At 35.1% G+C, this 10,878-nt stretch overlaps 2 long non-coding RNA genes across 2 annotated transcripts; one reads left to right on the plus strand and one right to left on the minus strand.

The window, feature by feature from the left end:
• Window positions 1-503: 503 nt before the first annotated feature.
• Window positions 504-6,526, minus strand: LOC112542673 (uncharacterized). Its single transcript, XR_003086332.2, has 3 exons — window positions 6,393-6,526; window positions 2,447-2,541; window positions 504-912 (listed from the first exon to the last, which is right to left on the minus strand). It is a non-coding gene; the product is annotated as an uncharacterized LOC112542673 (long non-coding RNA).
• LOC148214926 (uncharacterized) lies at window positions 6,524-8,159 on the plus strand. Its single transcript, XR_015796982.1, has 3 exons — window positions 6,524-6,619; window positions 7,295-7,463; window positions 7,822-8,159. It is a non-coding gene; the product is annotated as an uncharacterized LOC148214926 (long non-coding RNA).
• Window positions 8,160-10,878: the final 2,719 nt, after the last annotated feature.

Raw genomic sequence — 10,878 nt, forward strand, 5'->3', positions numbered from 1 at the left:
AAATCTGCAGTAGCTGAACATGCTCTCAAGCACACTGGACACAAAATCCTATTTGAAAACACAGAGATACTGGACCACACCAACAGCCACTATACCAGGCTATACCGGGAAGCCATTGAGATTCACAAACACCAGCACAGCTTCAATAAAAAAGAGGAGAGTCTAAAAATCAACAAAACCTGGCTACCAATCCTGAAAAATACAGCCTGCAAAAGGTCAACTAACTCAGCTCAGCCACCAGGACATGTGAACAGTTCACACAATGAACTTGCTAATCACCCCCAGCAGCCCCTTGTTAACAATTCAATAGAAGAAAAAACCCTGCCTAATCCCCAGGAAGATACTGACACACAGATGCTGACACCAAAACAAGCAGCCACTCAGTAACTCAACCCCCCCCACACACCCCCAATCCCCCCTTCCCCCCCTCAGATCTCTATAAATACCCACAAAAGGGTCACATCACCCTGGGCACAGAGAGAACTGCTCCTGTCTGTGCTCCTGCACTCTGAAGATGCCGGTCACAGGTCCTGGCGAAACGTCAGGAAACAAAACTTCAAGAACACAGCCACACAGCCCGGAAGACCCACACCAGCCTTGGATTTGAATCTTTGTCATTTGGCATTTCCAAGGTCATGAAATTCTAACCTGTGAAAGCTTCAAAGGGGGTTGAGGGAGTAATTGAATAAACAGCACAATAAAAGAAGCTTTACATCCAAAGAAATCTACCTCAACTCCATTACATCCAAACCAGGAAGGAAATAGACTCTTTCTTCCAACTCATAGGACTGCAAATGGCAGGCATATGGAACCAAACATTAAGCAATCTAATGAGACTGAGACTGACTTATAACACAATAAAACCACTGAGAAAGACATTTAGTAAGAGGCTTGAAAGTTGCAATACTCCAGCTAAAAAAGAAAAAAGAAAAGAAAAGCAATCAAATGTTCAGTAGGATTAGACTGGAATTCATATAAAGCTTTACCATAAGGTTGATCTGAATTGGAACTGGGATTAGATACAATGCATATGGTTTCATTTTGTTTAGTCAATATATTACTAATTAGGAGTGGCGCTTACCCACTCAAAAGTAACTTTTTTTTTTTACTTTTTTACTAAACTGGTTTTATGTTTCTATTCGTCAATTAATTGGGCACATATCTATATCATATCACAATCAATTTTGCATGTGTCAGTCATAAATCCATTTGATTAACTTTCTTCATTCTTTTGCATTTAAAAAAAAATCAGAAAAGTCATTGACTTCACTGATTTTTGTATGCATATATATATATTCCCTACCATATTTATTATAGCTATGGAAATTCTTCAAAAGAGATGTTTTGCAGCATGGGATAAGAAAGAGGGTACATAAGAAGCAATCCCTCTTTGAATCATTAATGTAGCCATTTCTTTTTTTCAAGTTGGGAGAAACTAACGTGAGGTGGCTATGCGTGCAACATATGATACAGTTAAACAACCCTGGAAACACTTGGCTACTTTAATGATTTAAATAGAGATTCCCACAGGTTGAGAACCATCTCTTTCAAAAGATTTCCACACTCCAGTTTGTATCCATCTTTCTCTAAAGTACATATTTTTGCATATAGCTTCCCCAAATATACATATTGTTATAGAGTCTCTCAGCTGAAAAGAAACAACCAAAATTTGGAGGCATGTGTAGTCTGAGGGAGGGAAGGAGGGAGGAAGACATAGAGAGGGATGCTTGTTCATACTGTCAGGTTGCCCCCGTTCTTGGGTATGGGCCACCAACAGTTTCTAGATAGCACAACCTTGTATTCACTCCAATCCAGCCCATTGTAGAGGAATTTAGCTCTGGACTTGAGAAGGAGGTGGGAGAGGAGGCATTGTCCTGTGCAAATACCTGATGATGTCAGCCTCTGAACCAATTCAACACAAAAGGTGACCTAAATGCTAGCTTTGGTTCATGAACTCATAAGACAATTACATGAATCAGAGAATCTGATTCATATTCTTGCTCATGCCAGAAAGTTTCCAGTACAGGTTCTTTATATCTTTTCCCAATAGGCAAAAACAACTACTTTGGAATGTATTAGTTTAGTATGACCTACCAAATGTTTCTGTCTTCCTTTTCTGAGATGTAGAAATGGAATGTTCCTGATGTCTTTCAGAGCCAACTTCTTTAGGTTGTGTAGTATTATTTGTATCTATAGGTTATGGATGAGTTCCAAGTGGACAATCCAATTACCTTTTGGTGATTTGGGGAAAATTAAGTTCCCCTATCTGATAGAGTGATAGAACTGCTTGATAGAATTTTGTATATGTGGGATCTCCTTCGAACATAATATCACTACCATCACATGTAGTTACCACCTACCAACTACCAACTACCATCACACAGAGGAATCTCAGCCTATGTGCAATAATTCAGCAATCACTGCTAGTAGGAAGGCCAAAACTTACCTATCCATTCCTGTTGCTTAAGAATGCTTCTTTTTACCCAAAGTTCACCAATAGCTCATAAAGATCTTCCAGTGATATCATAAACATGTTGATTCCTGAAAAGTTGGCACAAGTTTGGCCATTATTTCAAAAGCAAGCAATCTGAAATGTGCATATAAATAAATAATATTCTTCCTATGGTGAAAAATAAATATGGGATCTAACCATTTAAAGGGTAGCTGATTAAACGTTTCAGATATAAAAGGAGGTATTAAATATTTGATGTTTAGTGTGGCATAGCATGTGAAAAAAATTATAAGTTTCATATTCCAACAATTAAGAATAGAAGACCAAAAGGCTTCATTTATTATGTGTTAAATTTAAAAAGCAGACCCAAGCTCCAATATAATTTTTGTTAATATTTAATCATTAGGACCATTGGCGCAATTTAAAAATATTGAAAAATGCATGGACTTATTTGCCAAATTGTTTGTTTAATTGGCTCTAGAGATGATTTCTCTCTCTAAACATTAGCATTAGTCTTTTCAACAACAGATCAGCATCAGCTATATTATGCCACCTTGATTAGGTATGTAAATTTACATCCAAATTCAGAGCATGAAGAAAAGGAAAATAATATGCCCTTTGGGGATTCCACATTTAATATTCATAACATATTCCACCTTAATCAAAAACTAAGTCAGTTCAGCTTGTTAAAACTGAATCTTCATAACTCAAGAGCATTGTACCTGAAGATTATTGGTCTCAACAAATACTTAGAGATTTTTAATCATCTCCAGAAATATTTTTTTTTGCTGGTGCCCCTCCTGAGCAACATTCACTGAGGAACTACCAAGAAAGTAAATTTTTAAGTATCTAAGCATCTGACCAAGATTGTGTCAGTTTGGAGGCCAACCAAGATCAGCATTGTTGCTACGTGATGGAAGGTTCGGAAAAAAATGTATTGCATTGCCTGCCTATTACTTTCCAAAGGGTCAGTCTATAATGGAGTCCACATACCAAATATTTCAGTTTCTTATTTTGTATTTCCCTATAATCTTGAACATTGAATTGAGTATTTTCTAATCCCCCAATAGCAATTTTTATAAATCTAAGTTTGTTGTCAATATTCAAGACTGCATTCATATTTAAATTCAGTGTGATCATCTGAAATATATCTGTAAGCATCCTTAGCACAAGATGTTATTATCTCTGGACACCATTAATATTGTCCAGATAAATCTAGTTTTGACAACAAAGTCACCTCAAAGTCATCTGTTCAAACCAAGATCACTTATGTTATACTTACTGAAAGCTTTAAACCCATCAATTAAAATATCTATAAATACTAGCATAACATCTGCACACAGAACCTTTTATACACTTTATCTAATGTATCAAAAAATCTCATTACTCTAATTGCATTGTGAGAGAAAGGATGCACAGCAAAGACAATGTTTGCAATTCCTCCCTCTCCTATTGCCTTTTAAGAGCCCTGACCTTTCTTTTTTGGCATGTCATCCTTTTAAAAAGGATCTGATTGAAGAGGAAATTGTGGTGGAGAAAGAAAGAAGAGTGGTGGCAACAGAGAAGAGCTGAGGAAGGAGAGCAGAATAAACTAAGAAAAGAGGAACAGAGCTGAAAGGAAGAGAAGAACAGGGAAAGAGTCCAGAAAAGAGCTAAAAGCAATGGAGCTGAGGGAAGAGGAGTTTGAGACAGGAACTTGCAGGAGCAGCATTCCTTTCTCCTCCTCCTCATTCAGTTGAGAACATCTGTAGAGCTTTGTTTGTCTCCACTGACACTGTCAAATACCCAGTTCAATTAGCAATGTGGTATTTTATCACCAAACATTCACTATATAGTGTCTCATAGCTTGGAGTATTATAGTGGAACTGAAAATGACTGGGAGGGGATATGTGAAGCAGCAATAGATCCTGGAAACAGAGGTAGAAAAGAACCATAACAAATGTGCTAAACCTTAGTAAATTGGTATTTAATGAACAATATTGTCTTGTCTGTCCACACATAGTCTGAGACAATTTAGACATCAAATGTCTTCATGATTAACAATCAGGTATAGCCAATAAGATTTACATAGGCTTGTTTGCCTTTTGATGCTGTGATCTTTCATCCAGTTCATTTTATACTTTCTGGGATCTAGCATTTGATTTTTTCACATACTTTACAGAGGTAAGGAAATGTTCACACACACTTTTTACAGAGAGTGTGATGATAATGGAAAATGAAGACCTTGGGCAAAGAGAATCTGCTGCATAAATTCTAAGGATGACAAAATTATATAGCAAGAATCAAAATACCAGACATGTTATGTGAGACCTCTCTAGAGACAGCCAGTATGGTCTAGAAACTGGGAGACTGTGAGTTCTAATCCTGCCTTAAGCACGAAGCCAGCTGGGTGACCTTGGGCCAGTCACTCTCTCTCAACCCTAGGAGGCAGCCAATGGCAAACCACTTCCAAAATCTTGCCAAGGAAACTGCAGGGACTTATCCAGGCAGTAGTCAGGAGTCAAAAACTGACTCAAAGGCAGGAGGAGGAGGAGGAAGAGCAGCAGCAGCAGCAGCAGCAGCAGCAGCAGCAGCAGCAGCAGCTGAATTAAGTGCTGATTTCCAGAACTGGACAAATTCCTAGAACTAGGCAATGAGGGTTGGTTCCAAGATTGTGGCATAGCCCACCCATGATCAAGCAAGATATCCAGTGCATACAGCATATGGGTGCCCAGATAATCCTCTCTACCTCCATTAACATTACTTTATATTGTAATTCTGCATTCTCAGAAGGAAGACAAGGTCATCTGAATTTTGACAGACATTGGCAGGGATTATCCTAAACAGGACTAGGTTAAGCAGGGTATGTGCTATAAGAACAGAATAAGCAATACTAACAGAATGCTAAAATGCATTTCACCTTTTTCAGTTTCTGTTACTGGATAGCAATTAATAAAAGTTGTATTAAAGAAGATTCGGTCAAACCTGATAGCTTGGTGTCTCATTCCTATACAAAATTCATACAAAGTTGTGATAATGTCATTCAGGGCCTAAATACAGTCTCTCTTGTTTGAATCAAGGCCTTTGGCAGACTTAGAAAGACAGCTGTTGTCATAACACAGTACAGATCCTTTTCAGTTCTTCTCTTTTTGGAATTTCTACTTAGAAATTCTTTTTCAAACTAGTTCATTACCAAAGTCAAAACAGACAATATGGTAACAGAGTTTAGTATCTGCAGGTATGCAGGAAAAGGATACAAGTGAGGAGAGAAAAAGGTATAAGAACTAGTTTAAGCCAGTTTTGGACTGCTATCAGGATTTATGTTCATTTCACTGAAGCTGAGATATGATCTGTTATATTTTTATATAATCTGACACATTTATGAATAGCTCAGTCTGAAATGAATAGAGTTGTGACAGGTTCTGCAGTCTGAATCTAGTTAATTTTAAATTGCCCTGCTCCTCAGTCCTACAAACACAGAAGGAGAACGAGAGGGAGAAAAGAGAAAGAGAGATTTTCTCTTGAGGAATTACTGTTAATCTAACTCACCATTGCATCTTTCACAGTATTATATTTGTTAATGTTACAGCAGTCCTAAACATTCAAGCACAGCAAACTTACAATGAGATTCAAATGAAAAAATTAAAGAAAAAACTAGTTAGAAATAAATCAAAAGAAGAAAACATAATTACACTGCTGTGATGCTTCATATGCACAGGGCTGTAATTATTTATTTTTCAATGTTGGAGTCTCTCATTGGTTAAAAATGCATTGTGAGTCTTAAAAATAACTAGATTAATACAAATTAGAAGCTCTGTTTTCACTTCTACTTTACACAATAGAGCTCTCTAGCAGAATGTCCCTGATATAGGGAGCTCTTTGGTTCAAGATGTGATCTTAGGATCACAGAGCTGGTAGAAGCTATCTAAGCCAGTTGTTTATGGGACAGGAGATCACTCACATGTACTCCAGATGGCTGCTCCTTGAGAGGAGACCACAGGACAGCAGTTTCCCACAGGTTTGAGCACAGGAAGACAACCGGATAAGCCACCTTGCTTGTGACTGCAGCAGAGACTTTTAAAGGACACTAAGTTCGCAAGCCTCACTTTCTAATCACTTTTGAAAATTGCTCATTCACTACTTCTAAGCTATTAGAGACCTTTGAACTGACAAGTTTGAAAATGCTGGGTGAGTCTGCCTTCAATCTTGGATGAAAGAAAATTTTAGTCATTAAGCTTAAGAATTTAAAGAATATGAAATAAACAGTAAAAAGATAAATAAGATTGATCTTAGAAAGTTATAAATGGACTAAGAATCTAGATGAAATTGGAATATTGAAACTTTTACAATAAGATTTTGGAATTAATTTAAAAAATACAAACAGCTTCTTGTGAGAAATAGATCCTATTTTATTTTCTATAAGACATAACATAGATAAACAATTTCTTCAAAAACTGGACACTAGAGGGGACTAAATTTTTAGGTAGGGGAAAGATTTACAAGCCTGTAAAATGTTGCAAGGAAATGCAATGAAAATACTGAAGGAGACTTTTGAAGAATGGAATTAGCAAATAGTAGCAACTATATCAACAGTGTTAGTAATGATGTCTGCTTCTGTGGATAGATTATGTCCAAAAGATGTTATTGAAGAAATGAGAGATGTAGAACAAATTTTATCTGACAAGATAGAGACGGTATTGAAAGTGGATTTACAACTGACAGACTAAGGACTAAGAGAATGACTTTGAAAAGGATGTTTCATTGGATCTACCAAAAAAAAAAGCTGGCTGAGGTTTAATTTAATTTAAAAGGGAAATACAAATAACAAACCAAGAGAGTGACTGGATACTTTTTTCCTACTAGATTTGCAAAAGAGCTTATTAAAGGCTTGAAGAACTCTATGTGATGAGATAAAAAAAAAATGAAGAGAAATCAAACCCTACAACAATATTTGAATGAACTAAAGATTAAGACTGTTAGAAGTAAAAGGAAGGAATATAAAGTTGGTTGATTTGATCAAGGTTAAATCAAGGTATGTTGTGACTTCTGGTAACCCTTTATGGACTTTCTGCTGACACCAGGACTGAAAAGATGATGTTTATGGATTTGTTTATAGATAAGAGATGGGATATGGGATGAAGAGATAAATGTGTGCAGCCTTAGAGAGGGTGAAGAGTCACTAGATTTGTTTATATTTGTGATGAAAGTTGGAGGTCACTCCTTTATATATTTTTTTCTCTTTATTTATTATATTCTTACTTTCCTTTTTCTTCCTTCTCTTTTTTCTTATACTTTTTACTCTTTCTTCTATTCTTGCTTTAATTTAGTTTGTATTAAATTTTATTATTATAATCAAAATTCTTAATAAAAATTATATTTTTTTAAAAAAGGAAACAACCATCTGATCTCCTGTTCTGCATCTCATTCCTGTGAATCCTGCTTGCGTAAACCCTGAAATTCTGACCTTTTGACTGGTTGACAAATCTGACTTGGCTCTCTGAACTTCGGACTGGATTTTGACTTCTCTTCTGCGCATTCATGTTGAAAGCGAAACTACCCAGGCAAGCTTTCTTTCCCAGAGACTCTGTTTTGATTTACATTCCTTTCTGCTGTTAACTATTCAGTCTTAAGTAAATTGCCACTCTCACCTAACAACTATGTGTGTGTGTGAGTTTGAAACCTGAAACAGGACAACATTACTAACTCATATTTAGCTTGTGACTGGCATTGTGACAATGCCAATATTTTTTTACAGATCCTATTACCAAGTCAGGTATCCCCTACATTCTATCAACATCTAATTCATTAATGAAAATGTTGAAGAATGGAAACCCCAAGAGTGCATCTTATGACATCCATTTGATAATCTTATTCCAGTTTGATGATGAACTATGAACATTCTTTGGATATGTTTTTCAAGTCAGCTATGTATCCTTGTAATTGTTGTGCCATTTAACCAATATTTAACCAGCTTACTAATCAGAAATCATAGAATACCTTATAAAAGATTTGCTAAAATCAACTATTATATATTCCCACTGCCTATTGTAAGATCATGGATTTGAAAAATGTGATATGATTAGTCTAACAAGACTTGTTCTTGAGAAATCTATGTTGAGTGCTATAACTGCCACTATGTTTTCAAGATGCTTACTGAAACTTTTGATGATCTCCTCTAGAATCTTCTTAGGTATCAGGTATGACTGGCCTAAAGTACCCCCAGCTGCTCATTTATTTATTTATTCTCTTTTTGATTATAGGGGCAATATTTGCCCTCCTTAGGATCAAATTCTCTCAGGTTTCTCAAAAATAATATACTGTACACATTTTTTTCTCTTCAGTACCCTACGGTACAGTTTATCTAGGCCTGGAGAATTAAATCCTATTATTAGTATTCTTCACTATGTTTCTATGTTTTTAGCATCCTTCACCAACTTCAGTTTATTCTCCAACTCTGCTGATCTTCTCTGCTGTTTCAGGTGCCTCATCTATACCTTTCCTTGTTTTTTGTTTGTTTTGTTTTAGTTTTATTTATTATATTAAACAAATTAACAGAAGAAAAATATAGATGTAGGCAACAGTATTATTATAACCTCAAGATTATTACATATGAGAATGATGAAAGAGGTAATAAAGGAGGGAAAATATCCTGGACAATTATGACATGAATGGAACAACTTCAACAAATTTAATCATGCTGTTTGAAAGTCTTCTTCCTTTCCATTTTGTTAAAAAAAGAAAAAGAAAAACTAATAAGTTGACAAATAGCACATGTCAACAATTCAGTGTTGTAAATGAAGTATACATAACTCCTTCCAGTTTTGTGTAATTTTTTTTTAGCCAGCACCCATGCTTGAAAAATTTAACAGTAATTGATGTCCTGATAGAGTCTAATTACCAGGGATATTCCCAAGAACATTTGCTTGCATACCACAATCAACCAATCAGGAATTATCTTGTTAACAATCCTGTTGATTTCAGCCCAAATGTAATAACATTAAGACAAGTTCAAACTATCTGATTTAAGGTTCCAACTTCTAAATTTTATATCCAGCAGCATGATGATTGCAAACAACCCTTATCAAATCCCTTGCAAACACAATCCTGAAGGAAACCAAGCACTTTTTGTTGCACTAATCTCATTTTTTAGTTCACAGGAAGTAAATTTTATTTCTACTGGTTAACCAAATTTAAGTTAATTATTAAGTTAAAAATTAAGTTAATTTAAGTTAATTATTCCAGAGGTTGCATTAATAACTAATATCAATTTCATCTATTTCTATTAACTTCCTGTAAAAATATTGTTAGGTAGGAGCCATAGTTAATGCTGCCAAAAACTGGAATCACTATAATATTGTAGTAACATTAAGAACAAGAATAGACAGAATTAAAAATGCTTGAATAAAGTGCCAAGAAGTAAATAAATGTTTCTTAAATTCTGCAGAAGTTTAGAAACAGCCACTTAGAATTGAATTGATCCAAAGTGATGATGTTACGAGAGGTCCAGTTTAACAGATAAGATTGAATTCATTTTAAAATGTGATTATCCTATAATTGGACTGAAATAGGTAAAAATGTACAACTCAATATTGTCTATGCATATTTTGCAATATTACATGTAGATATATAAAGTGATCCCTTTATTTATTACATGTAGATATATAAACTGGAATCCCAGTTCCTGCCATGATTCCAGTAGGGTCAAATAATAACTCTCAAGCTGAGCCTAAAGAGGAGATGGATTTCAAAGTTTTTATATTATTATTATTATTATTATTATTATTGTTGTTGTTGTTGTTGTTGTTGTTGTTGTTATTCCAAGCAGCAATGATAGCCAGGATAAATACCTAAAAGTAAAAGGAAAGTGTGGAAACTTAAACCCACCTTTTACAACAGGGATGGTTATTCCTGCAAAGAAAGTCTTGCAGGATGCCTTTGCCAAACAATGTATTTCATCTAAATTTGCTTAAAAATAATGTGATGGAATTTTAGAAAAGCCTCTCAAAATGTAAATAATCTCTGGAGTTAAATTTGTATTCACCCAAATACTCAAAGGAATTCTAAATCATCTATCTGGATCTTTCATTTACATCAAAACAGGAGATAAGTTTAAATTTACCAGTTGAGAAGCAAGTGTATATATCAAGATAAATGAAGAAGTCAGAATCGACTCTAAAACCCTACACATCTAAAAATATTGCTATGATCCAGCGGCATCAAGTCTGATTTACCATGTTAAGTAAACTAGACAGGATACCAGAGTTATTTATTAATTAAATGTGATTAAGAATATAAAGGTCTGCTCTATCTATAATACATATGATATTCCCTACATATAGAAGAATTTTAAGCTTAGCATTCCCTGTAATTCTATTGAGGTTTTCAGTATGAATCTAGCCTGAGTAAATACATAATAATCAGAAGAACAAACTATAGTTAATGGGCCA

The sequence above is a fragment of the Python bivittatus genome, unplaced genomic scaffold (genome assembly GCF_059951505.1).
Source record: "Python bivittatus isolate LINGU-HERP-01145 unplaced genomic scaffold, Pbiv_v1 ctg000480_np1212, whole genome shotgun sequence".
Lineage (NCBI taxonomy): Eukaryota > Metazoa > Chordata > Lepidosauria > Squamata > Pythonidae > Python > Python bivittatus.